This window comes from Falco biarmicus, chromosome 4 (genome assembly GCF_023638135.1).
Source record: "Falco biarmicus isolate bFalBia1 chromosome 4, bFalBia1.pri, whole genome shotgun sequence".
NCBI classification, from domain to species: Eukaryota; Metazoa; Chordata; class Aves; order Falconiformes; family Falconidae; genus Falco; species Falco biarmicus.
This window is the reverse complement of record NC_079291.1, coordinates 7687958-7713157: the sequence shown is the minus strand read 5'-3', so window position 1 is coordinate 7713157 and position 25200 is coordinate 7687958. Positions and strand designations below refer to the sequence as shown.

At 38.6% G+C, this 25200-nt stretch overlaps 1 long non-coding RNA gene across 1 annotated transcript in view; it reads left to right on the top strand.

Moving 5' to 3' along the window:
• The window catches only part of LOC130148715 (uncharacterized), a 40096-nt gene extending 16050 nt beyond the window's left edge, over nt 1-24046 (top strand). The window contains exons 2-3 of the long non-coding RNA XR_008821631.1: nt 18274-18331; nt 22308-24046. This is a non-coding gene — a long non-coding RNA (uncharacterized LOC130148715). The remainder of the gene's footprint in view (nt 1-18273; nt 18332-22307) is intronic.
• The last annotated feature ends 1154 nt before the right edge of the window (nt 24047-25200 follow it).

The following is a 25200-nucleotide window of genomic DNA, read 5'->3' as shown; positions in this document are numbered from 1 at the left end:
GGAGTACTTTTTTCCACATTCCATTAAAACAGTTAAAGGGTTTGGAGCTATTTTGTATGTCATTCTCACTAATGACTTCCACTTGCAAATTTGACTTTGTTTGAAATGGATTGTCCCTGTATTCTGCAACCCTGACCCTGCAAATATCACTTCTACTGACATATGCGGTGTATATTACAATATGTGCTCTACTGATGTTCTGGCCTTTAGGGCTATGTCTACATTAATAAACTATGTTCTACGGATAAAGCTACCCTACTGAAAATGGAGTATAGTTTAACTGTGTGGAGGCAAGCTGCACTGAGCGACTTGTCCTCTGGTATACAGAACAGGATGTGTCCCATCTTGCTTACTAGCGTAGACGTAGCTTGTGTTTGTTCCCTGAGAGCGGGTACACAAATCACTTTTTGTGTAACTTTAATTTGGTGGTAGGTATAGTGCCCTGCTTTGTGTTGCGAGTATTTTCTTTTGCTGTGTAACATGTTGCTGTTATACAGAACAGTGGCTTTCCTACCATAAATGGTCCCAGAATTTAATATTCCTTCTGGACTTATGCCCTACAGACCTTCCCCAAAACAGCAAGTGAAAAAAGTGCCCCAGACAATGTTTTGATTTGGAAAGGAAAAGTAAGACTTCGAGGAGTCCCATAGCAAGTTTGTTGTTTCATACTGGGTTTATGTGAAAGGTAATTGGAAATTGCTGCATGGCTGTAGGAAGTCTTGAGATAACAGATGTATAGAAAGAACATATATGACTGTAACAGGTGGCTCAGATATGTTTCCTTTATTAATTCTGAGTATAAACTAATCCCTCCAGAGGCAGAAACATGGTTTAAGATAATAGCAGAAATTTCAGCTGATTTCTTTTTGCAGTCAGTCAGACCATGTGATAAGTAGCTCATTTCTCTGTATGTTAGCGTGTTTGAAAGTTTTATGCCAAGATCTTATTTCTGTAGCACTGTACCTCCTTGCCTCAGTGAAGTAGTTGTAGATTAATTTTACGTATGAAGAAATGACTAGTAATATAAGAGAGTGCTCTCCCTTAAGTAAGGGAGAAAAGATGCTCCATAATGCAGAAAGCTATTATTGCCTTTGCTGTTTTGATACAGAAGCAGTCACACTATTACCTTCTTCACAGCTATTAATGCCCTTAAAATGGATTGTATGTTTCTTGCCATCTTCCATACTGAATTTAATAGAGACTTTAATGAAATCTTCATAGTAAAACAACTTGCCAGAAGGTCAAGAAAGCCAAAAATAAAACTCAGAAGTCATCTAAATGTCCTTTTCTTTTTCATTTGTGATGATAGCACTTCAGGCTGGAAAATGTGATAGAAGCTGATTACCAAAGATGGGGGAGGGAGAATGAGGGGGCTAAACAGAACACAGCATAAAGTGTTGAGAAACTACTCTCTCTTCTGCTAGAGTCTGAGAAGTTTCCATTCAATAGCTTGACAGTTATGAATGTTGTGCCGCCTTAAATGCTTTCAAAATGACTTATACAGAACCTTTTTATTGACCATTAGTAAGTCTTTTTCAGAATCCTTTGAATCCACGGTTGTTTTTTTTTTTTTCTACGGTAGGCTTTGCTTTCTTTTGAAAACAGAATTTTTAAGGGACTGTGTGAAATGCACAGCAATGGGCAGTAAATCTAGCCAGCCAGTTTAGTCGCAAATTGTTCTGCTCTGCAGAAGCACCCAGATTTGGACGGTTTGCTGGGAGCAGCATGGCACAGTTCATGTCTTGGTATTCTCTTGGACATTTCCATAATACCTCAATCTCCTGTGCTCAGTGAGAGCTGTGGTCATGCACTGTGCTTAAGTACTGGAGCTCTGGCTGCAGAAGTAAATGCAGTTTGTAAAGCTTGCACTGCCAAAATAGAAAGTTTTCTTAAGCATAATTAAGATTGAGAAAAACATGCTTTCTTGTTACACTAGTCAGCATGAAGTATCCATTTTCCTAAGAAATTATGTTACAGGAGTTATGGACTGATTCTGAAGGGCAAGAGCATGGTATAAGCCTTAGAATGTGAAAGAAGAGACAACATTCTTTAGTCTAACATTCTTGCATTATCATGAGTGTGGCAGGCCAGCGGATATGTTGAAGATGTTCTGCCTGTGCTGTGTGTAGACTAGCTAGTGAGAATGAAGTGGTGTGATGAGGAAGACTAATCTGCTTCTACTAGGTCTTGAGGGAACCAGTCCACATGTGCTTGTGGACAGTCTCTCTCAGACTGGAATTCTGACTCATTTGAACAGTCCATGTTTTTCTTGATGTTGGCCACCTCTGTGATTCAGCAGCACGTAGAAATATCTTACCTGCAAATCCAAGTTTCGAGGGGTAGCAAAAGTAAGTGGGCATATGCCTTGCTTACACAGATGGCTGGAAACATCTTGGGGATGCCCAGTGTGAAACCTGGGGAGCACTGAAAGCGCTCAGACAAGAAGACAAGCATATGGAGAAACTGTGAGGTAACAGCGAAATTGCTGTTTTGGAGCAGTATAGACATATAATCAATTCCTTTATGCTAAAGCTATACATTCAGAACTATTTGAATAACTCGAACCTTGCAGAGCAGCTTTATACAAGTACATGTATGGGTTTAGGGCATCTACAAGGTCAACAAGCAGAGACTGAATTACATGACCTGTTCCTGGCCCATTATTGTTCTGATTAGGTGTGAAGGTAAACTGGCCCACAGTAAACATAGCATGTATATCTTCCAGACAGCGTCTGAATACTATATGTGTGCAAACAGCTTGATTAGTAAACATAACTTATTGGTCTTCAATATGTTCATTAAAAAGGACTTACAAACTTTGCTACGTGGAATCTAAACAGTATTGAATGTTTCTGCCCTTGCTAATGTTATGCTAGTTAAAAACCAGAAACAAGCCAACGCTTGGGCAGATCTCCCTATGGTTCAATCTGTTGTCTAGGCTGTTGCTGTCCTACACATAAGCTTCACTGGCATCTGTTTATAACTGAAAACAATAAGCAAAGAGTTACAGTCCTTGCACAGTAACACAATTTTGAAGATTAGATTCTAAGTGCTATTTACTTGTTCACTGCATTGGGAGGGGCAAGACTACTGTAGAAGTATTTTAGGACTGAGTGACGGGAAGGGGCTACAACTTTACTAATGGTTCTGAACAAATAGTCTTGACAGTATCCTGTCAGCCAGGTTGAGGCGGGAATCATAAGTATATCTTCATCTAAATGAACTACAGAATGGAAACCCTAGGAGTCTGACATAACACCTTGTTTCAGTAGTATATAAAATACACAGAGTGTGGGTGTGGGCATGATTAGATTAGTGGACAGAATCATAGCTGATCCAAAAAGTGGAGCTACACATCATCTTAAAAGTGCATTTCTACTCGGAAAGGGGGAAAAAAACCTACAGTTTTATACAAAATCGGTACAGCTGCAGACTAGACTAACTTGCTATAAGAATCTTTTATTGCCTGGAGGGAAAAATTGCAATAAGAATCTTGCTTTCAGAAAAAATCTACTCTTCAGAGTAAGGGTCTCTAAGTACAAATGAAGACAAGAAAGGAAGGAGGTGTGGTATAATCTGACTAAAAATAACAACCCCACCCCCCCCCCCCCCCAAAAAAAAAAAAAACCAAACCTAGAAGAGGTATGTTGCACCATGAACCTTTCAAAGTGAAGTTGGTTGGGAGAAGATAATTTATTATAGCAGTGGCGAGAGGAAAATATGGGAGGTCAATTGCTCAGCAAGATTTATTCCTGCACTGTGAGTCAGCTGGTAAGATAGAGCTACGATGAAAAAACCCGACTGCTAATGCTTCCTTCTTTTTGGAATTTTAAGACTACTCACGTGCATAATAAGTGATTGCAGAAGCAGACCCACTTCTTTTACTGGACAAGGATTGTTAATAAGGAATACTTTCAGGATGAAGCATTCTGGTTTGAAGTTGGCTTGGCAGTTTCATTTTTGAGTGTGCCAGAAAAGCACTTGGCAGATGGAGGAGAATGGGATAGAACTTCTCTATTGCAAATCTTTTTCTTCCTGATGTCTGAGGAGAGGTCACTTTTTTTAACGCTCTTTGCCAAAAGAGTTGCAGAGGAATGTTCCTGGACTGAGCATAGGCATAAGGAGCATGGCCACTGTACGTTTGCTTATGCATGTTCTGCTGTCTGGCAATAGGGTTATCCACTTTAATCCTCTTCCCTCCCAGAATTATTTTTATTCCTGGCAGCAGTAGTCTGTGCAGATGTGCATGAGAAGACTGGAGCTCTGACAGTCAGAGGAGTGGGTACAGAGCAGTACGGACCACTAGGACAAGCTCTGTTATACTCCGGATCCTTGTACTTTAGATTTTGCCAATGTGTTGAAAAACTTGCTGCAGTCTGTAGAGAATTTAATAAATGATTGATTGCTAGTAGCAGAGTGGACTGGGGTGTGGGAAGGTCGTATTATATCTGATGTAATGTGGCTCAAGACATCTGAAATAACAAAAACTAATTACATATTTTGGTACCTTGACTGATGAAATAGCAAATATTTCATTCTGCATAAATGAAGTAGGTAAAAGTGCAGACAAATTAATGTCTATCTTGCTTCCAGTTTCAGAAGGTCAAATCTTGTTTGTTTTAAAATAAATATATAAAATAAAAACCTTGCCAGAAAAGCCCTAAACCAAATGAAACTGTCTTGGGGAGGCAGAATGAGTAAAACTCAAGGAGAAAGAAGGCTTTCATAACTATCATTCAATACTAAGGGAGTATTACTACAGATCCAGTGATCAGAATCACTTTCAATATGTTAAGACATGTCCAACATCTTCTCCAGTTTCTGTTAGCACAAGCTTAGTGTTGTCGTCTTCTGTCAAAGCCACGTTTACACCCTTAATTTCTGTAGCTGTAAATTATTTTAGTGGCCCTGAGCCTGACAGAAGTAGGTTGGTCCAAGAAGTATGTTGGGCTACGCATAATGGGAACAATATAGTCCATGCCTTGCATTAATCCAACTGCACAGGATGTGAAATGCTACCAAATTTTAAAATTCTACACCTCCTTATTTTTGTTTTTAAACTTTCTTAAACAGTAGCTGTCCAGTGGAAGCACTTTACCTGTGCGGACTTAAAGCTTATTAACACATGATATGAGTCTCCTGCTGTCAGCCGCAGGGTGTGGGAACTGGTTCAAACCCTTTCCAGTAACACAAGTCAAATTATATGGGTGCTGCATTCTGGTCTTATGTTTCTTTGTGGCACATAAAATCGAAACCAGCAAAGCTGACATTTAATACGATCTCTTCCATGTTTGTTTAGTAAGTGAAACTTAAATTATGTATCTTTGAAATTACTCTTCAGATGCTATTCAGAGAATATTAGGAATAAATTAAACAACATGAGACTGAAGATCTGTGACTTTGGCTTTCAGCAAAGTCAGCCTTTAAAGTCAAAATCTGTTTTCTGAACCTTTCTGTAAGGTGTGCAGCTGGGCAGTTCAGTAAGTCCAAGAGGGAGTGAGGAGCAGGGCTTTATCAGACATTTACTTTCATCTATTTGGCATCTCATTCTGTGAGACTGTATACACAGAAAGCAGATTGGTGTTTAAGCTCTCTGTGGACCACAAAATATTGCTCTTTTTGCTATCTTCAAGGGCTTAAAGTCATTCTTTAGAATGATTCCTTGGAAAATAGTGTTTGAAGAGTGTGGAAGGGATGACGTTTTAATTTGAGGAAACGCTTTGCTTCCACTTATCCATCTAATCAGTTGACTCTGCTGTCATTAGCATTGCAGTGTGTAGCAGGGAGGAGGGAATCTTCAGTTTGTTCTGGAGGTCATACATAGTCTTTATAGTCAGGTATCAAAGACTTTTCTCCTTCTGAAGAAGGATTCCAGTATGAATGCTGTGGAAGTTGTTGTGAAGCGGTGCTGCACCACGTGGGCTGTCCCCCAGGGGTGTGTTGGTACTTGTGGGTGCTGTGAACCCATCCAGGAGAGCATCCCATGCTTCCAGGCTTCCCGCAGCGAAGAGATTATTTCTCTTTTTATCCTTGCTTTTTATGGGGCAGTCCAAAGGACTAGAAGTCTGTAATATCACAGCATGACTAGGTCTGCTCAATTTCTGAGGCCTTCCTGATCTCAGCTGAAAAAGGATCTGGGCTTTCTTCTCTGTGTTCTGAAAGTCAAACCATGAATTTCTGTGTGTTAGAGGGGGCTGCTGCACAGCGTGCTGGTGGTGTTCAGTTTTACAGGTGCTTCAGAACATCAGGCTTCTTGGTGCATACTTGAAAGTAACAAGAAAGAAGTTTTTTTCCTAGGGACCTAGAACTGATGTATAAATTGCAACAGCAATCAGGTTGGTTTAGCTCACTGCTTTGGACCAGGCTTCAGGCAACATCGTGGGGATGCAGAAAGGTGGTTTGGAGCAACACTGGGTTTACTTCTGTTCTGCTGTGTTAAGCATGGGCTGTGTACCTGAGCCTTGAATGCTTTATGAGAAACCAAGAAAAGCATTTGGAAGGCTGGGGCTGTTCTCACTTACTGAGATTACCCCTTCTGGCCAGGGGTTTTGGAAGTGCTCCAGTTAGTCCAAGAAAAATGAGAGCAGCCAGTTTAACAAGTTACATACACAGGATCTGCTGTGAAGTATGCCTGTAACCTGGAGCCGTGATGGATCAGCCCTTGCTGTAAACCACCCTGCTCCATGTGCTTGTACTTTGAAATTATGTGGAGAGTATGAGCAGCAGTATGCCAGAGCTTTTGGAGACACTATTTTCTCCAGAAAAGTGAGCTTATTATTTAATAACAGTTCTAATGATTATTCTGTAAAGATACTTGGGGCTGGTTTAGTATTATGATGTATATCACCTATGGTGTTAATGCAAGTAGAAATCCTTCCAAAACCCTATATTTTTCACTCTACGGGTTAGATGCCTTGGGAAAGGTAGGCATATGTTATATGTATATGCTTTAAGGACTTCCAAGTTGAGAGTATGGAACTGTTACCAAGAAAAACATGGCTTGATACAAGACTCTGTCTGACTTGTAGTATCCCATAATGCCATCCTGAGTTTGTGCTGCACTTATTTTCTTCTGTAATTTAAACTTTTAAATCTCATTGAATCTATGTCAGGTATGTAAGATTCTCTCATTTAAGGTAATTTGAGGAGTCCTCCTGTAAAGGAAATGATAAGCTTGAAATTGTATCCATACCCAAAATGCAGATGGATGCTTCTGGATCATTGAAATGGGAGGAAAAACCTGCAAATAACCTCAACAGCAGTATTTGAGATGTTTGGAAGATTAGAGAAAGGGCTTTTCAGTTAGACTTGACTAAAGGATATGTGAAAATGCAAGCAGGGCAGCTATTTCAGATGTTTTTCTGAGCTCAGAAAGCAAGACTTTGTTCGTGCTAATAAAGAGGATTGCACCAAATATACTCAATTTCATTGCAGTTTTTCTCTCATTTGAAATAACTTCCTAAGCCCATATTTTTTTCTATTTTCTCAGATCACAAAGGACAACAAAATGCTTCTGAAAGTATATTGTGTAATTATAAAAGCAGTCATGGAAGAGCTGTTCTAAGTGTTACTGCTTGTTTTCTGTGCCTGAATGACTTACAGAAAAACTCAGAACAAACAAAAAATTTGTATGAAGAGAAATATGGTTGAAAACTGGAGTCTGATATTGCTTTTGCAAATGATAAGTTATACGTATATGTGAATTAGTGTATTTAGAAAAATTTCAAGAGGTATTTTTAAGACTGTATGTGGGTAAGGTAAATGTGGAAGAAAAATCTTGGAAGCAGGATTATTAGCAGTCTCCCTCCCAGTTCTATCGTTACAAAATGAAAATCCTTTAATGCCATAATTTTTTGCTTCAGAATTTTCCTTTGACTGACTAGGTCACGGATGACATTTCTATATCAGTACATCTGGTAGATCTAGGACATTTGTCCTAAAAATAAAATAGTGGTAAGTGGTTGAAAAGACCACCAAGTACAAAAATTTACTATTGATACATTTTTGCAGAAAAGATCAAATCTAAAGGAATACTTAGAATGCTGGGAAATACATTAACAATAAGGGGTAAAAAAAAGGTACTGTTTTCTAGATGTAGGAGAAATGGCAGTAAGAAGTAGGCTTTCTTAATGAAAGACAGGCTTTGTCCAGTTCATTCATTTAATACATAATTCAAGAATCTAGTTCACAGTTGGATTGTTACCTTCCGGGGGACTCCTAGAAGTTAATTCTTTTAAGCCACTGTTGATGAAAGCAGCTTTAACTTGTAAGAAAAGTTTTATTGCACCAAAGAAATTAAGTAACTTATTTCTAGTTAAATTATTGTAAGCAATACAAAGACCCATTAATTTCCACAGTTAGTCCACACTTGCAGTATTGCAATTTAGTATAGTTGCCAAGACCTATCAACAAGATATATTACTAATGTGTGAAGCTAACTAACGTGAGATGTGACTGAGGTAAAGACTCTATGCGGCTTCAAAAAGAATGAGACGTGAGCCAGGTAACATCTGCAGCTAAAACAGCTAAAAGAACAGATAATGACTTTTCAGCTGCATTAAGCTTGTGCTTTATCGCTTAGGGACATTGTGAGCAGAGGTACCAGCTCTTTGCTTCGTAATTCTTGGTGCTTCCTTATTCTTGGCTCTTCCCATCAGCAAAGCCCCGTACCAGCCAAGGTTCGTGTCTGTACCAGTTTTCTTGATGTCATCTCCACTTGATATTGGCATATTTTAGCTATGATGGGATATAATAGACGTATCCCAATTTCTACTGGTGCTCTGTCTCCATGGCCTTCAGGCGATTGCTCCGAGCTACAGTAGGCTGCAGAAATGATGCTATTTGTACAAGTGGTTGAATCAACTCTGTTACTCTGTATTTAGCTAATGCAAAAATTATGCTTTAAAGCTTTAGATTCTTTGGTAGCACAAATAAAGTAATCTTCCAAAATGCCTAAGGTTTCCACTTAGAAGTCTAATTTTGGTCCAGTACAGTTTTGTTTCTTGAAAATAAAAAGAAAGAATCTCTTTAACGTTCTTATCTGTTCCTTAACAAACACATTAAGAAACATGGATCATTTTCCAATTTCTTTTGGCAAGGATGATACGAAAAGGCATGATTCTACTTAGCTCTAGTGATGTCCTGGTTGGCCCTTCAGTAGCCATTGCAACCTGCCTTTCTTCCTTTCAAATAAGGAGGAGGGTGGGATTCCTTCTGCGTACAAGCTTTAACTCCAATGCCTGCCGCTGTCACATCCAGATTAGATTGTTATAACACACATGCTGTGCTCTGGACTAAACCTTTTAAATTGACCTCAAGTTGATGGAAAAATGACTGTGATGCCTGTGGTGGTGCCTAGGACTTTCCTGGATGCAGTTCAAGATGCTGGGTTTCACCTGCAAATCCATAAATGACTGGAACTTTTTCAGTTGGCAAAATGATTTGGTTTTTCTTATCCTCAGTACAAAGAAGTAGAAGCCCATAAGCCAGATCAACCTTTGTTTCATAGTGAGAGTGCTGGTAGCCCCTCTTTTGTGGGGGTAATCCTTTTTGGGGGGAAGGGGGGGGAAATAATAGGGAGAACAGGAAGATGATATGTCATTTTGTGATGAACTGTTGTTGTTTATTTGCTGGCTTTGATGCACGGTCTTGGCTTTTTATGTTGTAGCTTAAATGTACAGATCTGCTCCAAAGAGCAGATTAGTGTCAGTCTCTATGCCTTCCATATCTCTTCTGCTGCAGCTGCATGTAGTGATTTGGAGCAGAATAATGTACCTGAAAAACAGCAATCCATAAACACACTAAAGAAGTTCCTTTCCCTCTTTTTCCATCTTAAGTGCTTGTTTGTAGATCCTGGCCACGCTTAAAATTCTTCAGTGTGGTTGTAAGTTACAGCAGAAAAATAATATCTATAGTCTTGTTCGCGTTGCAAGTCTGATCTGTTTATAACTTTCTAGGATTGTGGGTGGGGTAGGAAGGTGATCCTCAGAGAAACCTTAGCAAAAGTGAAAGATTTAGTGTGTTTAAACAAGTTGGGGAATTCGGGTGCCCTAAACAGTTTTTTCTATTGAAGCAAGTGTTTGTACTGCTCTATGTGAGTTACCAGCTGCAGGGTAATTACTGCATGTGAAGATTTCTCTTCCAGCAGTTTTTTTTAAATGAACAGAGGTGTTGCCTTGTTGTGGTGCATGAGAGGCACTGTTGCTCTATAGGTGGATGTTCCACTCTCCTGAGGACCAGCAGTCGTTTTCCTTGTTCAGTCACCTATATAGTCCTTCATGTGGAAAAAAAGCACAGTGAATTTAGCAATTCTAATAAAATCATTTGACAGACACTAGTTATTCACATAAAATTGTTGTCTTGAGCATCACGTGGTTGATGAATGGATTTAATAGTAATGTATTAGTTGGTGGAAATGGATCACCTGCTTTTGTGGAGGCTGCAGAAGCTGTTGTTGGGTGATGAATTCATCACTCAATGGACTGAGGGGAGAGGAGAACAAACTACTGGTGGTCCAAAATATCTTCCCCCAGAATAAAGATATGAGAGGAGAGCGCAAGTAGAAATCCAAGTATAGGTCTCAAGTAAAACTATTTGAAATGGCTACATATATAGTATTTAGATTTTCTGAACATATTCCATGTTCTGTAATAAAAATGGGTGGTGGCCCTACAGAAATGAACTGTATTTGTGGTGTTGGTGATATTTCTTTCCTGTAACTTTTTTCCACATGCATTTTCCTCATAAGTTGTTTTTCCAGAACACTTTTCTCATGTGTGCGCACCATAAATGCTTGTCTGAACGTTTTTGTTGCAATTAAAGCACTGGCGCTTAAGGGACCCTTCAGTGAAGGTGCAGCAGAAAAACTTTGTGTGCTCAGGCTTCTCCTTCAAGCCTCTCCTGCAGTTCTGAGTACTTCAATCACCAGTTCTGACCAAGAAGACATTTCCTTCTTACAGAGCAGATAGTAGAGCAGACACTTTGTCACTCCTGGTACAGGTTTACTGATCTTACCAGTTTTAAGTGTGTGTTCAGGAAGATTGCTCGTCCAACAATTTTCTTGCTGCCTTTGCAGACTAAATGACTCTCCAGCCACTCACTCAACGTTACACCCTGAAGAATACAACTAAATTGTGGCAGCCCTGTGTTATGCCCTATAATACTTGTACAAAATGAAGGGTTCATGGCAGTTGAATACAAAATAATTACTCTTTCATATGTTATCTCTTGTCCTGCTCTATAAAACATTCAGCTGTTGTCTCCATCTCGTGTGTTTTTCCAGTTACTTTGCTCTTAAAAATCATAGAACTTTCTTGCACCCTGGTTAATTTAAAATAATGAAAAGACGTGCGTGTACATTTGAATTTTTTCCTCTCTCAGAAATGATACGGTGAGAATAGTGACCTTTGTATAAACCTTGCTTGCTGCCTGTATGTCTTTTTCCAGAAGTGTCTGCTGTTGCTCTGGCCTTGCAGTGGATGCCAAATAGTTAAAGGGATGTACCCTTTATAACTGTGTGGTTTTGCAGTACTCATCTAATCCATATTTAACAGGAATTTAATGTGTCCTGCAGAGGTTGACAAGACTTATCTCATATATTGTTATTACCTTGAAATAGTAACCTTGAGGGAGGAGGAGAAGCTTAATAGGACTTTATTTGCTTCTGATTCTTGCTATGAAAATGTTAGCTCTTCTTTGTAGGCGTGAGATCCACTGCTTAATATAACAGGCCCTGGTAGCAGCTGTAGAGGTCTCCAAACGTAATTCAGTCATATTGTCCCATGCCAAGAGGCTTGGTACAGGGAATAATTTAAACCTAAAGAGGAATTTGAGGTGAATCAGCAGACCTATCTTCTTTCAAGCTGAGAAGGGCAGCAGAAAGCAGAGGGGGAAGGAAGGTCCTCCTCTATGGGCAGCTCTCTTCTCTCCCCTCCCCTATCCCAAGTCTCTAACTCTTCATCCACAAATTAATTTTCTAACAAGCAAACATAAATTGTTTGTAATGATGGTTTGTGTGGGAACATAAATGCACATTCATATTAGCTTTGCAAAATATACTCACTAACTGCTGCTGTGTATTCCCTTTTTTTGAGAGGGTTTGGGCAGGACACCAAAACCAATGAACATTCACTTTTAATGCAGTCTAGCAGCAGATGGTCTGAAACAGCCCATGGACTCAGTATCTCTTTTGAAGTTCAAAATTATACTAACCAGCAGAAGCAAAGATAATGAGGTGAGCAATTTGTTTTATGACAAGTAGGAAAAGAAATTTGTTTTCAATTACCCTGCCAACACATGAGACAAGGTTAAAGTATTTAGAGATACACCACCATTTGGTTTTTAGTGGTGTTCCAAGTGTCATTGCGTTGTACGACACAAAAAAAAAAAAAAAAAGAAAAAAAAGCTGCATGAGTTAGGCTGAATTTGATAGGCAAGGATTATGGGAACAGTTGGAGTAAAAGCACTGAGGACAGCTGATTTGGTTTGGGTTTATATGGTGGTGCGTTACATAGTGGCTTTTCTGTTGTCTTCTATGGCAAAGTGAATTTTTCAGATGTTTTTCACATATATTCAATATTTACTTCTAGGAAAAGATGGATTTTATTCTGAGAATTACTCCATTTCCCATTACAAAACCATATGCATGTAACTTAAAGCGCGCAAAAATATATGTACTTGAGTCACTGAGTTTTCATATTTTACTGTGTAGTGCATCATGAAATCTGGAAGAAATAAGTTGAATGAATGTTATGTTGGCTTCTCTATATGGTGTTCTGGGAACATAATTGTCATCAGAAATTACTATTGTTCATTGCTTTTGACTTCACAATATGTTGGAGAAGACATCAGTCTGAGAACTGGCATGAAAGCTTGTACAGCACAGACCTCTACCCTTTGTAAGCCTGTACACAGCTGTAAAAGTTTTTTGAAACCTTCTGCAGCTTTTCTTGACTGTCCATGCACATGTGTTCTTCTGAAACTGGTATTTTGTTACAGTTTCCCATTTTTTGTGGACAGTGAGGCCTGCCTTGCACTGCTGCACAAAGCTTGCTTAACCTGGTAGTACCACGTGGTCATTCTCTGGAGCAAGAGTCTGTCCACCCCCTTGCATACATGGGGGGAGGGGGGCTTTGTGGGCCTCCTGAGATGGGATCATAAGTTTCAGACATGTTCTAGATTCTTTGCTCTCCTTCCACACCTCCTATCTGTTTGGCACACACCCCACCCACCCCCTTCGAACTTCTCCCTCAACCTACCTTCACCTCCAGCGTTTTAGGGATTGTTGGAAAGTGTGTGTAGAGCTGTCCATGATTGTTTGAAACTTGCATTTACACTTTTATTAATATATTACTTTTTATTAAAGACTATCTTACACACTTTGTAGCTACACTTTTAAATTTATTTTAATTTATATTTATAAATATATATAATTTATGTTTATATATATTTATATAATATATTTTAATTGAAATAATTTAATTTATATCTTCATATCTATGTACACATGCACAGATGACACTTTATGTACTTATTTGACATAAGTAGATTTATATACATACACCAATGTGTACAAATGCGTGGGGTTTTTAGAAGTACTTACTGTCCTTTTTCATTTAGGATCAGGAAGTTTTGAGTTCACATGGGCATGGTTTTAAAAAATGACAACCAGGCAATTGCAGAGTGTGTGAAAACACATGATGTGGAGGTGTGGGACTTCCCCTAGAAGTTACGGCTGGGACACCAGCCACCTCCTGGCTTGGGAGGCGATTGCCCCAGTGCTGGTGGTTGTGGCAGGGAAGCTGTGTGTGCTCCACCATTCACTCTTGAGAGAAACGCCTACCCTGTGGATCTGTAGGGCACACGTGGTGTAGAGCTTACACACAGCTCCCTCACCCCAAACAAAGCTGTTCGGTTTTCATCTGTAATTTAAATAAATAATACAAAAATCTGGGTATTTTTAAGAAACGTTAAGTAGAAGCTTCTAGGTTTATGTACATCTCTATACTACAGCTTTTGACCTTATGTTTCACGTTGCTCAGCATGTGTTATTCTGTCTTGCAAACATGCCACTGAACTGTTGACCAGAGCAGAAACCCTACAGGCTAGGTCCTTGCTACAATGGCCAGTTGTTTAATAACCTAGCCTGTCAGGTAAAAGTCACAAAAAATTAACTTTACCTCTTTATTTAATACAAATATGAAGGTGGTTCTTCGACTCTACTACTATTGTGACTCCATCTTTGTTAAAAATCTTGAAACATTAATTTGTGGAGGGGGGTGGGAAGGCACCAGCTGACAAGTTACTGATTTAGCTAGGAGGGGACATACCCCAAGTTCACTAAGAACCTGTGGAGACATGGGCAGCTCAAGAGTGGGTGATTTTTCACTTACCACTGCCCTTTATGGGTACTGTGCCAAGGGCTTTTTGTAAACCGCTGGAAGAACTGGAGAGTGATACAGTTATCTTTCAAGTGCTTGCCTCTTGCTCCAAGGCCAACTATTATGGGTCACAGATTCTTTCATGCCCTGGACATTGCTGTTTCCGGCCTTTAATGTTTCCACTTCCATATGAAACACGTTTTCTGCAGTCCTTTTGTAGGACTAATGAGTCCCACAAACTCATTAACGGTACCCAAAGAGTTTTCTGGCAGTTCAAAGTAGTTCATGTGGAAAAAAAGTAGCACTCCTCATGCTTGCTAAAGTTAGCTTTATCATTTTTTCATTAGAAGAGCTTCAACAAATCACCTTCCTGCCACTGGTGTGTCCTGGAAAATAAGTCCAACTCCGTGACTGTACAAGTAGAAGCAAGATAAGCAAGGAGGAAGATAAAACTTTAAAACCGTTGTAGATGGTACTGTACAGCCATGTCTTCCATTAGTTGAAGCAGTAGTGTGATGGGCCGTTAAGTCAGGCTTCCTTCTCAGTTCAGTTTCTCAGGAGATCTCTGCTGTGTCTGCATCTTCTCAACCAAATGACTGCAATTAGCTTCTAGGTCTTCAGGGAAATGTTAATAACGCACATGATATCACTATCATTTAAGTTGCTCTGACCCCCGCTGCTCGTTTTACTGTTTCTTAGGCCTTCTACTGCTGCAAAAATTAATGAGAACGAGAGGCTCAAACCTTGACAAGGTAGTTGAGGGAATCCTTTGCTATCCTTAAAGTAGGTCGTAAATAATCCATTTTTGTTGCACTTTTTTTTGCATCCTACCTTTTTCCAAGGATACATCCACCATAACTTTATATTCACTGTTTATATTAGTAATGGAAGATGAATCCTTCTTGTACGTAAAGATGTTCTGTGCCAGTGCATTAACTTTTCTGCTAACTTATATTCTTAAATTATATAAATGAGTACAGTGGAGAAAGGAGTCCTGGAAACAGTATCTTCTGAAGTAGAGATAGAGGAAAAGAACTGAAAATATGGTACTTCAGTATTTTCTTTTTTGTTTTCTAATTGGAGAAATTTTATTCTCGGAAGCAAGAAGTGTTACCTTGCCCTGGGGGCGTGGCAATCTTAGAAGACAAAAGCCATAATAGACTTTAAAAATATATATGAAGATGTTTACCTAAGTGAATGTCATAATAGGAAAATAATAGATTGAATAAACTATTAAAACTGATTAGTTATGATGTTGGTTTTTTTATTACAGATGTCCTAGATTAAATCTGGATGAAGATAAATGCTCTCAAAAACAGCGTTTTATCTGTGTAGTGCTAAATCTTGAAAAATAAGACATGAAACAATGAATTATGCTTGTTCTTGTCATAACTTAGTTGTGCAAGATCTTGTCTAGCGTATATGCCCCCCCATGGTTAGATTTGTTCCAGCATGTATCCTTTCAGAGCCATTTTAAAGAACTTCAGGTTTTTTTACAGTCTATAAAGATATATGTCTAAATAATGATGATTTGGGGTTTGCAGTCCAATGAATCAACATCTCTTTTCACACATGAAGAATCACTGAGTGGAAGTAGCCTAATTATTCTTCCAGGCAAGTACCAAGGAGGTGGGTGAATCTGTGTAACCTTCAGCCCAGACTAATAAGCTAGTTTTGACCGCAGGAGTCAAACTACCTTGCTACCTGTTATGCTGTGTAGACTTATTAATACCTTACTCTGCCTGATGCATCTCACTAGGATGCAAGGTAAAAATAGTTTTGTGGGGTTTGGTTTGGTGTTTTTTGTTTTTTGGTGGTTGTTTTTTTTTTTTTTTTTTTTTTTTAAGCTAAGAAGGGATTAATTTGTAATCCTGTGTGTGTTTTCAGTATCAGTTGAATAATGAGACTGGAGGGAAAGTAATGAGAGAGAGAGTGTTTTATCCTAGATATTTTAACATATCTGAAGCACAAGCTTTCCAAATTGGTAGATGGATATGTGATGGAAGTCCCTTCATTAGGACGCTTTCCCCAAATTAAGAATGTTTCTAGGATTAGTGATATACGTCTGCCAGCTAATGCCTAATTTTACAGTATTTTTGTCTACAGTGTTTTCTGCGTGTATTAGGTAGAAACTACATTCTTTGTGTTCCAGAAACTATTTGGAGAACTAGTTTTTACATACTTAAAATTCTGAAATCTCATTTATGACAGCTGATTTGAAAAGTAAGAAAAAGATGATGTTAGAATAAAGGCAGTCCCTAAAGACTCAAATGTAAGTGGGAAAGTCAATAACACCTTTTAAATAATAGTAAACCCCAATACGTTTTGCTACATAAAGTATACCACACAGCATTGCTGTGTGACATAAGTTCAATTACCTTATGGATACTAGTACATTTCTTTCTTGAAATGATGAAACCACTCTACAGTCCATCTTCTAGATCAGAGGAAGTAAACCTTTAGGTTGTGGTTTGTTTGCAAAGGAGTGTTTGCACTAGTAGGCACTCGCTTATGATGGTGCAACCAGCAGCGTTTACAATGCTGGGTCTTGAGGCTGATCTTCTATCAGATTGGCCCCACTATTTTGTGATAGTGCAAGCTTCTTTCAGCTTCAAAATACTGCTCATATCTTTTTTTTTCCACATAAGCTTTGTGCTCCTGAGATAATGTATGTGAAACTATAGATATAAGCAAGTCCCCTGTGACTTGAGTTCTAACACTGTGATGGGATTAGATTAATTTTGCACAATTCTGATTCTCATTACGAACCCTGTCAGAGAGCTGGATTCATGTTGTGCCATTTTCTATCCTCATTACCGTTTTTGTCACAAGAATGAAATTTTTCATCTGTCGTACAGACTGGAAAAGACAGCAGCCTGCAACTGTATTACGATAACCCTTCTAGCGCTGTGCAGTTTGACAGGCTGTGCCTTTCTGCTTTGTTCTCTTTAATGGTTTCTCAACCTGTGTAAAGGAGAGAAGGGATGGATATCCATCTCAAGGTATAATACATGATTAATAGTGTTGCCTGTATTCAGAGGACTGCAACTTTCCAAACTGAGCCAGTTGCAAAAAGAACAGCAAATATTAGAAGCTCTGGTACTCTAAGTGGACTCCTGTTTCATTTGCCTATGGTCCAAGAATAGAGATAAGACAAAAAATAAAGTATCTAATTCATACCTGTGTTTCCTCAAATTCATTATTATTTTCCCTTGCTAGTACTGCATGTCCCAAATGATAGAGTTCCTCTGTAAAACAGATATGACTAACTGTCAGTATTTTACAATATTTAGCCTAAAACTTCTTACTCATAATTTCTTCTCATTACCATAGTTAAATGCCCTGAAAATTACCCTGTTTTATCAAATTCCTATCCTTCTTTTCTGTTTGTCAGCAGACCAAAGAAATATAGCTGTCCTTTAGCTATTCCTCACCCACTCTGTAATGAAAATTCCAACAGAGGGTTTTTAAATAGATATCCTTCATTTTTATAACTCATATTTGTAATATCTACTGACCTTCTTTTTAGAAGAAAAGATAACTTATGGTTCCATGTCTATATCCTCCTTGTAGTGATATCCCGATCAAACTAACTTCATGATAAGGGTGTGTGACAGTATTGCTTCTGTAAGGGCGCGCTAGCAGAGAGATGCTAGGGTGCCGCATACTTCAGTTAATAAATTTTCACCTGAGTGAGAAAGCTGCTCAAGTGCAGATGCCCAAAGGCCCCAGCTGTAACCGCCAGTGTTAATACACAGCAGCGCTTTTAAGAAGAAAAGGGAAGGAACCACAATGTGTGCCTCTTCTGGAGATGGTATTTTCAGGAGGGCTTTCTTGTGAGGCACCCCTGTAAATAATATTAATCTGACTGTTTCTTTCCCCTTTTTCCCTTCAGAAATGTATTGACTGACTAAATGATGCTTTTCTAAACTGCTCGTCCCATCCAGAATCCTGTAAGTGTTGCCATACCATGCAAGGCATTATGCAAAGGTCACTGGGCTTCATAAGTTTTGTTGTTTGTCAGGCTGATTTGTGTAACTAATCTTTTGTCAATACAGTGGCTTCCTGCAAGTAAACTCAGTTTTCTTGCATTTAAATGTAACAGGTGTGCCTGCTTATTGAATAAATACATCTAACAGCATTTCTACAGCAAACATGAAAATACGTAAAAATCTCCATCGTGCTAAATCCTTTCCTGGATGGGCATTTACAGAAACAAAGGGCTTATAAAACTTGTCTCTAGCTGCTCCTAAATGTTACAGAAGTGCACCTTTACATGAAGACATCTGGAACATAAAGTTCAACTAAATCACTGGAGACTCCATCTTGAATGCGATCTATTTCAATGTGACCTTATATCAGTGAGCCCTTGAACCTTGCCTGCTGGAAAGCAAGGTCCCACTCCAGCTATCTCTCATCCTTTCACAGAGCTATGTAACTTACACCAATAGTGATGATTTTTTTTTTTTTTTTTATAAGTGGAATCAGTTTCTGTTCTTAGCTACCCTGAAGGCTTGCAACCTCACTTGGAAGGACAAAGACATACCTCTTCCTGCATAGGAAAACTTAGCTAATTCAAATTTTCTTTAATACTTGTCTTAATTCAGTAAATCATATTAGAGAAAATGCAGGGATATAATACCAACAAAAGGAACATAATTTAATAGGGAAGTTTCGCCTCAGCATTAAAACCAACTAACCTAAACCACCTATGCTTAAAGAAAGCAAGCCAGACTCCATAATTCTTGTAATATATATTATTTACTCTTTAGTGTATCCTTTTTAAATCAAGAAGCTAAGACAGAGGAATGTGCTTAAAACAAGTAATTATTCTGATCTATCCCATTATAATGGTAGCATCTTCTAAAAGCCCTTATGCTTTGTTTGCTTCAAAGATGCTATGTATAAAACAGACAGTAAAAGCTGAGTCCATGAAGTCAACAAGGTTACACCAGGAATGGCTTTTGGTCCATTTTCCTTGTAGGTACTCTTGAGCTCTGAACCTTTTGTTTCGCTTGATTGTTTAGTAAATAGAAAGGTCTCATGAAGGATCCTAATCCCCGCTGTGGAGTAGCTAAAATCTCAAAGCAATTGTAAATGTATGCTTAAGATTGCAGCAGGTTGGGGGGTGCCGGGAACAGTAGAGGAAGGAATGGTTAGTAAGTTTGTCTAAGCGACTCAGGTGCTTGTAGAAAGAAAGTTTGGGGTGGGTGGGTGGTGTTTGGGTGGTTGGGTTTTTTGGTATCTCTTCCCCTGCAACAAAATAAAAGCTAATTGCAGTGTACTGTCTTCACTTACACGTGACATGCCATGTTCTGTATCTCAGACATGTCAGGACTTTAAGATTCTTTTCCTGAGTTCCTTTGTAGGTCTGTAAAGTGCCCATGGAATATTAGGAGGCGCTTACAGCCATGTCACCCTGAAAATTTCCCTTTAGGAAGGGACACATCTACTTGGAAGACGAACAGGAATGCTATACCAAAACAAAGATAAAATCAGAAAATGCAGCAGAAATTACTAATGTGTCAAAATAAAGAGGGAGCTTTATCCTCTGAGGAAGACAAGTAGTCCCATTCTAATTTTTTTTTTTTTTTTTTTTTTTTTACAGTTTACAGGGAAGATGTGTATCACTAAGAAATCACTTATTGATCCTTTGGGGGAAAATGTTGAAGTACCTATCGCATATGTTACTGGCCTACTAGTTTTGGCCCTTGCTTCTCCAGCCTCCTAAGATCATTTCTCTCCTCTACCATATGGCAGATTTCATGATGGAGGGAACCCTTAGGTACAAAGAGAATTGATCTTTGCAGCCTCACATTTTCTGGGAGGATGAGGTTGGAGTGGGAAATGCACTGTTTTCCTCTTCTCTTTTCCCTTGTCCAACTCCTATTTTGCTGTGATACCGTTACGAAAAAGTGGTGCAGATTCAGATTTCCCTGGGTTATAAACCGAAATACAATAAAAAGCAACAAAATGGAAATCAAACGTAATTTCTAATCTGCTCTGACTAGTGTGTGACTAAAGAAACATCAGTCCTCTGTGCTGCTAGTCAGGCATGTTCTTGCAGTCCGCACCTATACTTTAGAGAATCAGAATAGCGTGAAACTTCTCGCTTTTAAATTCATCCATGAAAGTTTGTGGCTTGATTTATGAATGCTTAGGAGCACAGCTGTAAATTCAAACACATTCTTGGTAAGTGGACATGGTACTTAACTGAAAATCAGTTTTAGAAAGGATAATGTAGGTGAATGTCTAAGCAGATTGAAAGGTTTCTTAAGTTATTGTATTTGGTCCTCAGAAGTAAACTTGGAATAAAATAAGTTAATGCAATTAAAAAAATAAATCACTTGTTACACGGGGTTAAAAATGGACTGATTTTGCTTACTTGCCTCCCCTGATAAGTCATTATCTAATTGTCATGATTCATAAATTTTGTGTTTGTTAAACTATTGCTAAATGCCCACATTACTGATTCACGGTGTTTTTTTAACTTGACTGAAACTGTAGCTACTGCATCGAGAATTGTTTTGCCTGTTGCACACTTTTTAATTCTCAAATCCAAATACCTTTGTCTAATACAAACTGAATGGAAAAATGGTAGAGCAGAGTCAGATCCCCTGAGCATACACCTTCAGACTTTTGGACTATCCTGCATGCTGTTTCACAGGTAGAATGAACTCGTGGTTACTTGGAGTCAGGGAATACACAACTCTCTTTGATTTGCTAGATATTATAATCTAGTAAAATATTTTCTGGTTTGTATTATATGCTTAAACTATGCTAGGCTCATGATGGTAATGATAAAAGCCTCTACTGGCACCATTGTCACAATTTGCAACTGTTCTTTTGGACACTACTGTCTAAAGCTCTTCGGTGATTGATCTGGTGGTAGTTTCTATCTTGGTTAATTATTTCCCCATCAGAGATTTTTAAGTCAGTAAAACAATGTATCTGTCCAAGTGTCTTCCTATTTCTGAAAAATTAAATGTTCTAACAACCTTTTTTAGACTTCGTAGGTTTTGAATTTCTTTTTTCCTTCCCAATGAAGAGCAGAGTCTGAAAATGTATGTCATTTAGGTTAACAAGGACTTGTGAAAGAAATATTTTTGTAATTCCTATCTATTAACACACAAAGGATTTGTGCTGGTTCCAGCTTAAGAGGATCATTGCTTTTGAAAGCAGGCTACAGTTTTTGGTTCTGGTTCCACTCCATGTTCCCCAAGACATGGGCCATTTGTTTTCATCTTTGAAATTCTTTTAGAAGAACAGAACTGGAAAATGTTCTTTTATTTTTTTGGCCTTTGGAAGTAAAAATGTGATCCTTTGTTGCCAGTGTGCAGAGGACAAAAACAGTAGTCTGGAGGCAGTGAACTGTATTAAACCACATTTTTAAATGTTGCCATATCTTGTCGTAACCCCAAATCTTTCAGAGGAAAGATGGTCTTTGGTTGGTGTAACTTCATGGCAGTTTAGGTACTGCTAAAGAGCAACAGATGAAATCCATCATGTGGAAAAAAAAAATCCAGTGTAATACTTCTGATTGTCAGAGTACGTGAGCCAAGAGGTAGTAATCACAGCTAAGAAACAGCCCTCATCTTTTTTTTTTTTAATATGTTTTTTTGAATAGTAAAAAATAAATAATCACTCTGGACATAGAAAGCAAGTAGCTGAATTCTCTACTGCCTCTTGGTCAACACAGTAGAGCATGCAGGCTTTGAATTAGATAAGTAGTGATGGTTGATTGAAACAGGACAATTTTTTTTTAAAGTAGAACTCTCGAAGTTGTTTTTAGGAGCCATAGTGTTTCCAGAAACATACTGTGTTTTATATAGAGGCAGTTTTAATTAAGTAATTGCTTGCAGTTACAAAAAGGTGATGTATATATTTTTTTTTTAAGAAAATGCCAAAATCTTTTTTTTTTTTTTACAGGTATCAAAGGGGCCTTTATGAACAATGGCCAAAATAAGACATCTCATCTTCAGTGTGATAAAGTTGCATTTCAAAGATGTTGGAAATGATGGATCAATAAACATAAGACATCACCAATTCTAGCTCTTCCTTAGAGAGAAAAAGTGGGGCCAGGAATACATGATATTGTTTCATTTCAGTTTTAGTTAAAAGCCTTCAATGATGCAAGAGAATAAAATAGCTTTTATGAATCTGGAACTATGAAATTAAGTGTAGTAACTTCATTTTTTTAACTTTTTGATACATGTGACCCTACACTTTCAAAACAGTTTGCATGCAAATGCTAGAAATTAACTCGAATTAAGGAAACACAATGTGGTGTTGTATGATGTGGGGGAAGGATTTCTTGTTAGGAATGGGTGGATCACATGGTCCTGGGTTAAGTGCAGGATGCTCCCTTGCTGCTGTATGTGCTTACTGTCAATATTCATCCATGTTGCAATTTCCATTTCAATTCCAAACTTCAAAATTGCTGTGCTCTTGTATAATACACTCCTGGCACTAAATCGTGCTACCTACTGATGTTTAGTGACCTGAATGAAATTGTTTTGATGTAATTGACTGGCATGCTTTGTGCGTAGCAATAAGTCTGTTCAGCAAAGGCTATATTATGTTTTTAAGTCATAAAAAAAAAAGACTTGTCTATTTAAGATTTTTAAAAACCATGCAGGCCCATCGATTTCATCCACAACAAGAGGTAAAATAGATCAAAAAATACGCCAACTTAAAAGCCAGTGCTCTAAAATGGCACTTCACTGGTTCTCCCTGTTTTCACATTATAAACTGTATTTTCTCCTATTCTGATAGAGTTCTCTGACCAACACTGTGCTTCTCTGAACTGGGAACACAGCTTTAGCTCTCTTTTGGAAGTAGGCTGGGTACAGTTGCCAAAAAGAAATGCTCTGTACAGCAATAAGAACATGCAAAGTGATGGGTGTAAGTTGTTTATTTAAAGTCTGTACTGCATACAAAGCTTAATGTTTAGAGGTGCATCAGCACAGTATTTAAAACTTTTTTGGAAAATTTTGTTGGCTTAGATTTAAATGTATCTTCCGATCCTGCACCTGTGTTCTCAGTGCCAATGATTTCCGTTATAGTCATCACAAAATATTTTGTCTTCACGAAGAAAAGTAATTGGTTGTTTATATTTTGTCAGCTTTGAGAGGATGTTTATATCATCTGGCTGGTGGGGGGAAACAGCAGAGTAAAGGGAAATGGTGAAGCTCCCTTACTTGGGAACCAAGTAACAGATGGTAGAGGTTGAATCCTTTTTTAATGGTTTTCTATCATAATAAACAACTACTATTGCTCTCTTTCCCTCACAGGCTTCAAAGCTGGTCCTCTGATTGCTGGCTTTGAAGGATAAGGATGAAGGGATGTGATTGCACAAGAGTAGGAATCCCAGACCCAATTCCTACTTTCATTACATGTATTTCTGTGAGACAGCTTGTAATTCTGGTTATTAAAGAGAAAGACTCCCTATGGCATGACTGTTTCTTGCTGTCTGGCATACTGGACAGGTCTCTTGTGTTATTCAGCTTCTAGGTGATAACCAGATATGTTTGAATGAAGGGATAAGTCGCTGTTCGTCATTCACCACTATGATGCATTCACCTTCTGGCCTTGATAGCCATGAAAGGTCTGGTAGCTCCCTTCAGGCTGTTATTTGCCCTCTGGAAAAGATCCCATATCTGTCTTAAATCTGCGTTTTGATAATTTTGCCAGATCCTGCAGAAAGTCACAAAGTTTTTTTGCTGAGGAACACGGTAGTAATTTCATTTAGCTCTTTTTGGCTACCAGTATCTGCAAGAAGTCAGTCCCTACTTGCTGTGCCACCTCAGATTTTCATCACCTCTGAGGAGCAGCTATAAATTTCTCTTGGACCTGGCTGCTCCTGTCTGGGCTTATTGCCCGTATGTCTAAACGTTAGATGTCGTGACCTGGCCCCTTGTTCTTTGTAGTATGCCGCTTAATTTCAGCAGGAAAACTTAACTTGTACTTCTTGATACAGGTTAGGGACAAAATGACGTCCTCTGAAGTAATGCCCTTTCCTGATGGGAGAAATGCCCGTCAGGTCTGCACAGCTTTGGCTCACTAAACCCTCTAGACAAAACCACAACTTGTGTGATACCCATTGCCTTCACTTTTGTTGCTACCTCTGGGTTGCTTTTGTTTGGCTTTATGGTTTTGGTTTGGGGTATGTGGGGGATTTGGACGGAGTTGTGTGTCAAATTTCTGTCCCATAGCTGTAGGTTCGGATTCCTCCTGGCTAGCTTAAGTCAATGCCTTTAAGACTACCTTTTTCCTTTTTTTTTTTTTTTTTTTTTTTAATCCTCCACTAGCTTTGGGGCCTACCTTCAGACTTTAGGAAAATCTTAACAAAAGAATGCTGTGAAAAATTAGTATCAAGACCACTATGTATACGTATTCTGAACATTCGTACGTTGTATTACGAAACGTTTTTATGGCTGTAAACAATTCCATTAGAGCTGTAAAGATAATTTGTCCTGATTGTTCCTTGGAATAAAGATGGTAACCTCATGATCCCAAACCTTATTTTAAAGAAATATAAAGCTGGTAAGTATATGTGGTGTTGGGCACTTCTGCTGGCAAAGGTGTGATAAGCATCTGACTGAGGTGAATACCTGTGGATATCCTGTGTGTGTTAAAACAAGCACAAGCATTTCGCAAAAAGTCAAACCTTTCTCTCAACTGTGCAAGTCAAAGGCCTGACTCTCTCATGGACTTTTGTCTCTCGTGTACATTGTGTTTTCCTTTGAGCCTTGACTGAGGGAAGTCCCCTGAAGGACTCCAAGGGAGAAATCTGGCAGACACTCGAGGGCCTCGAGGAGTC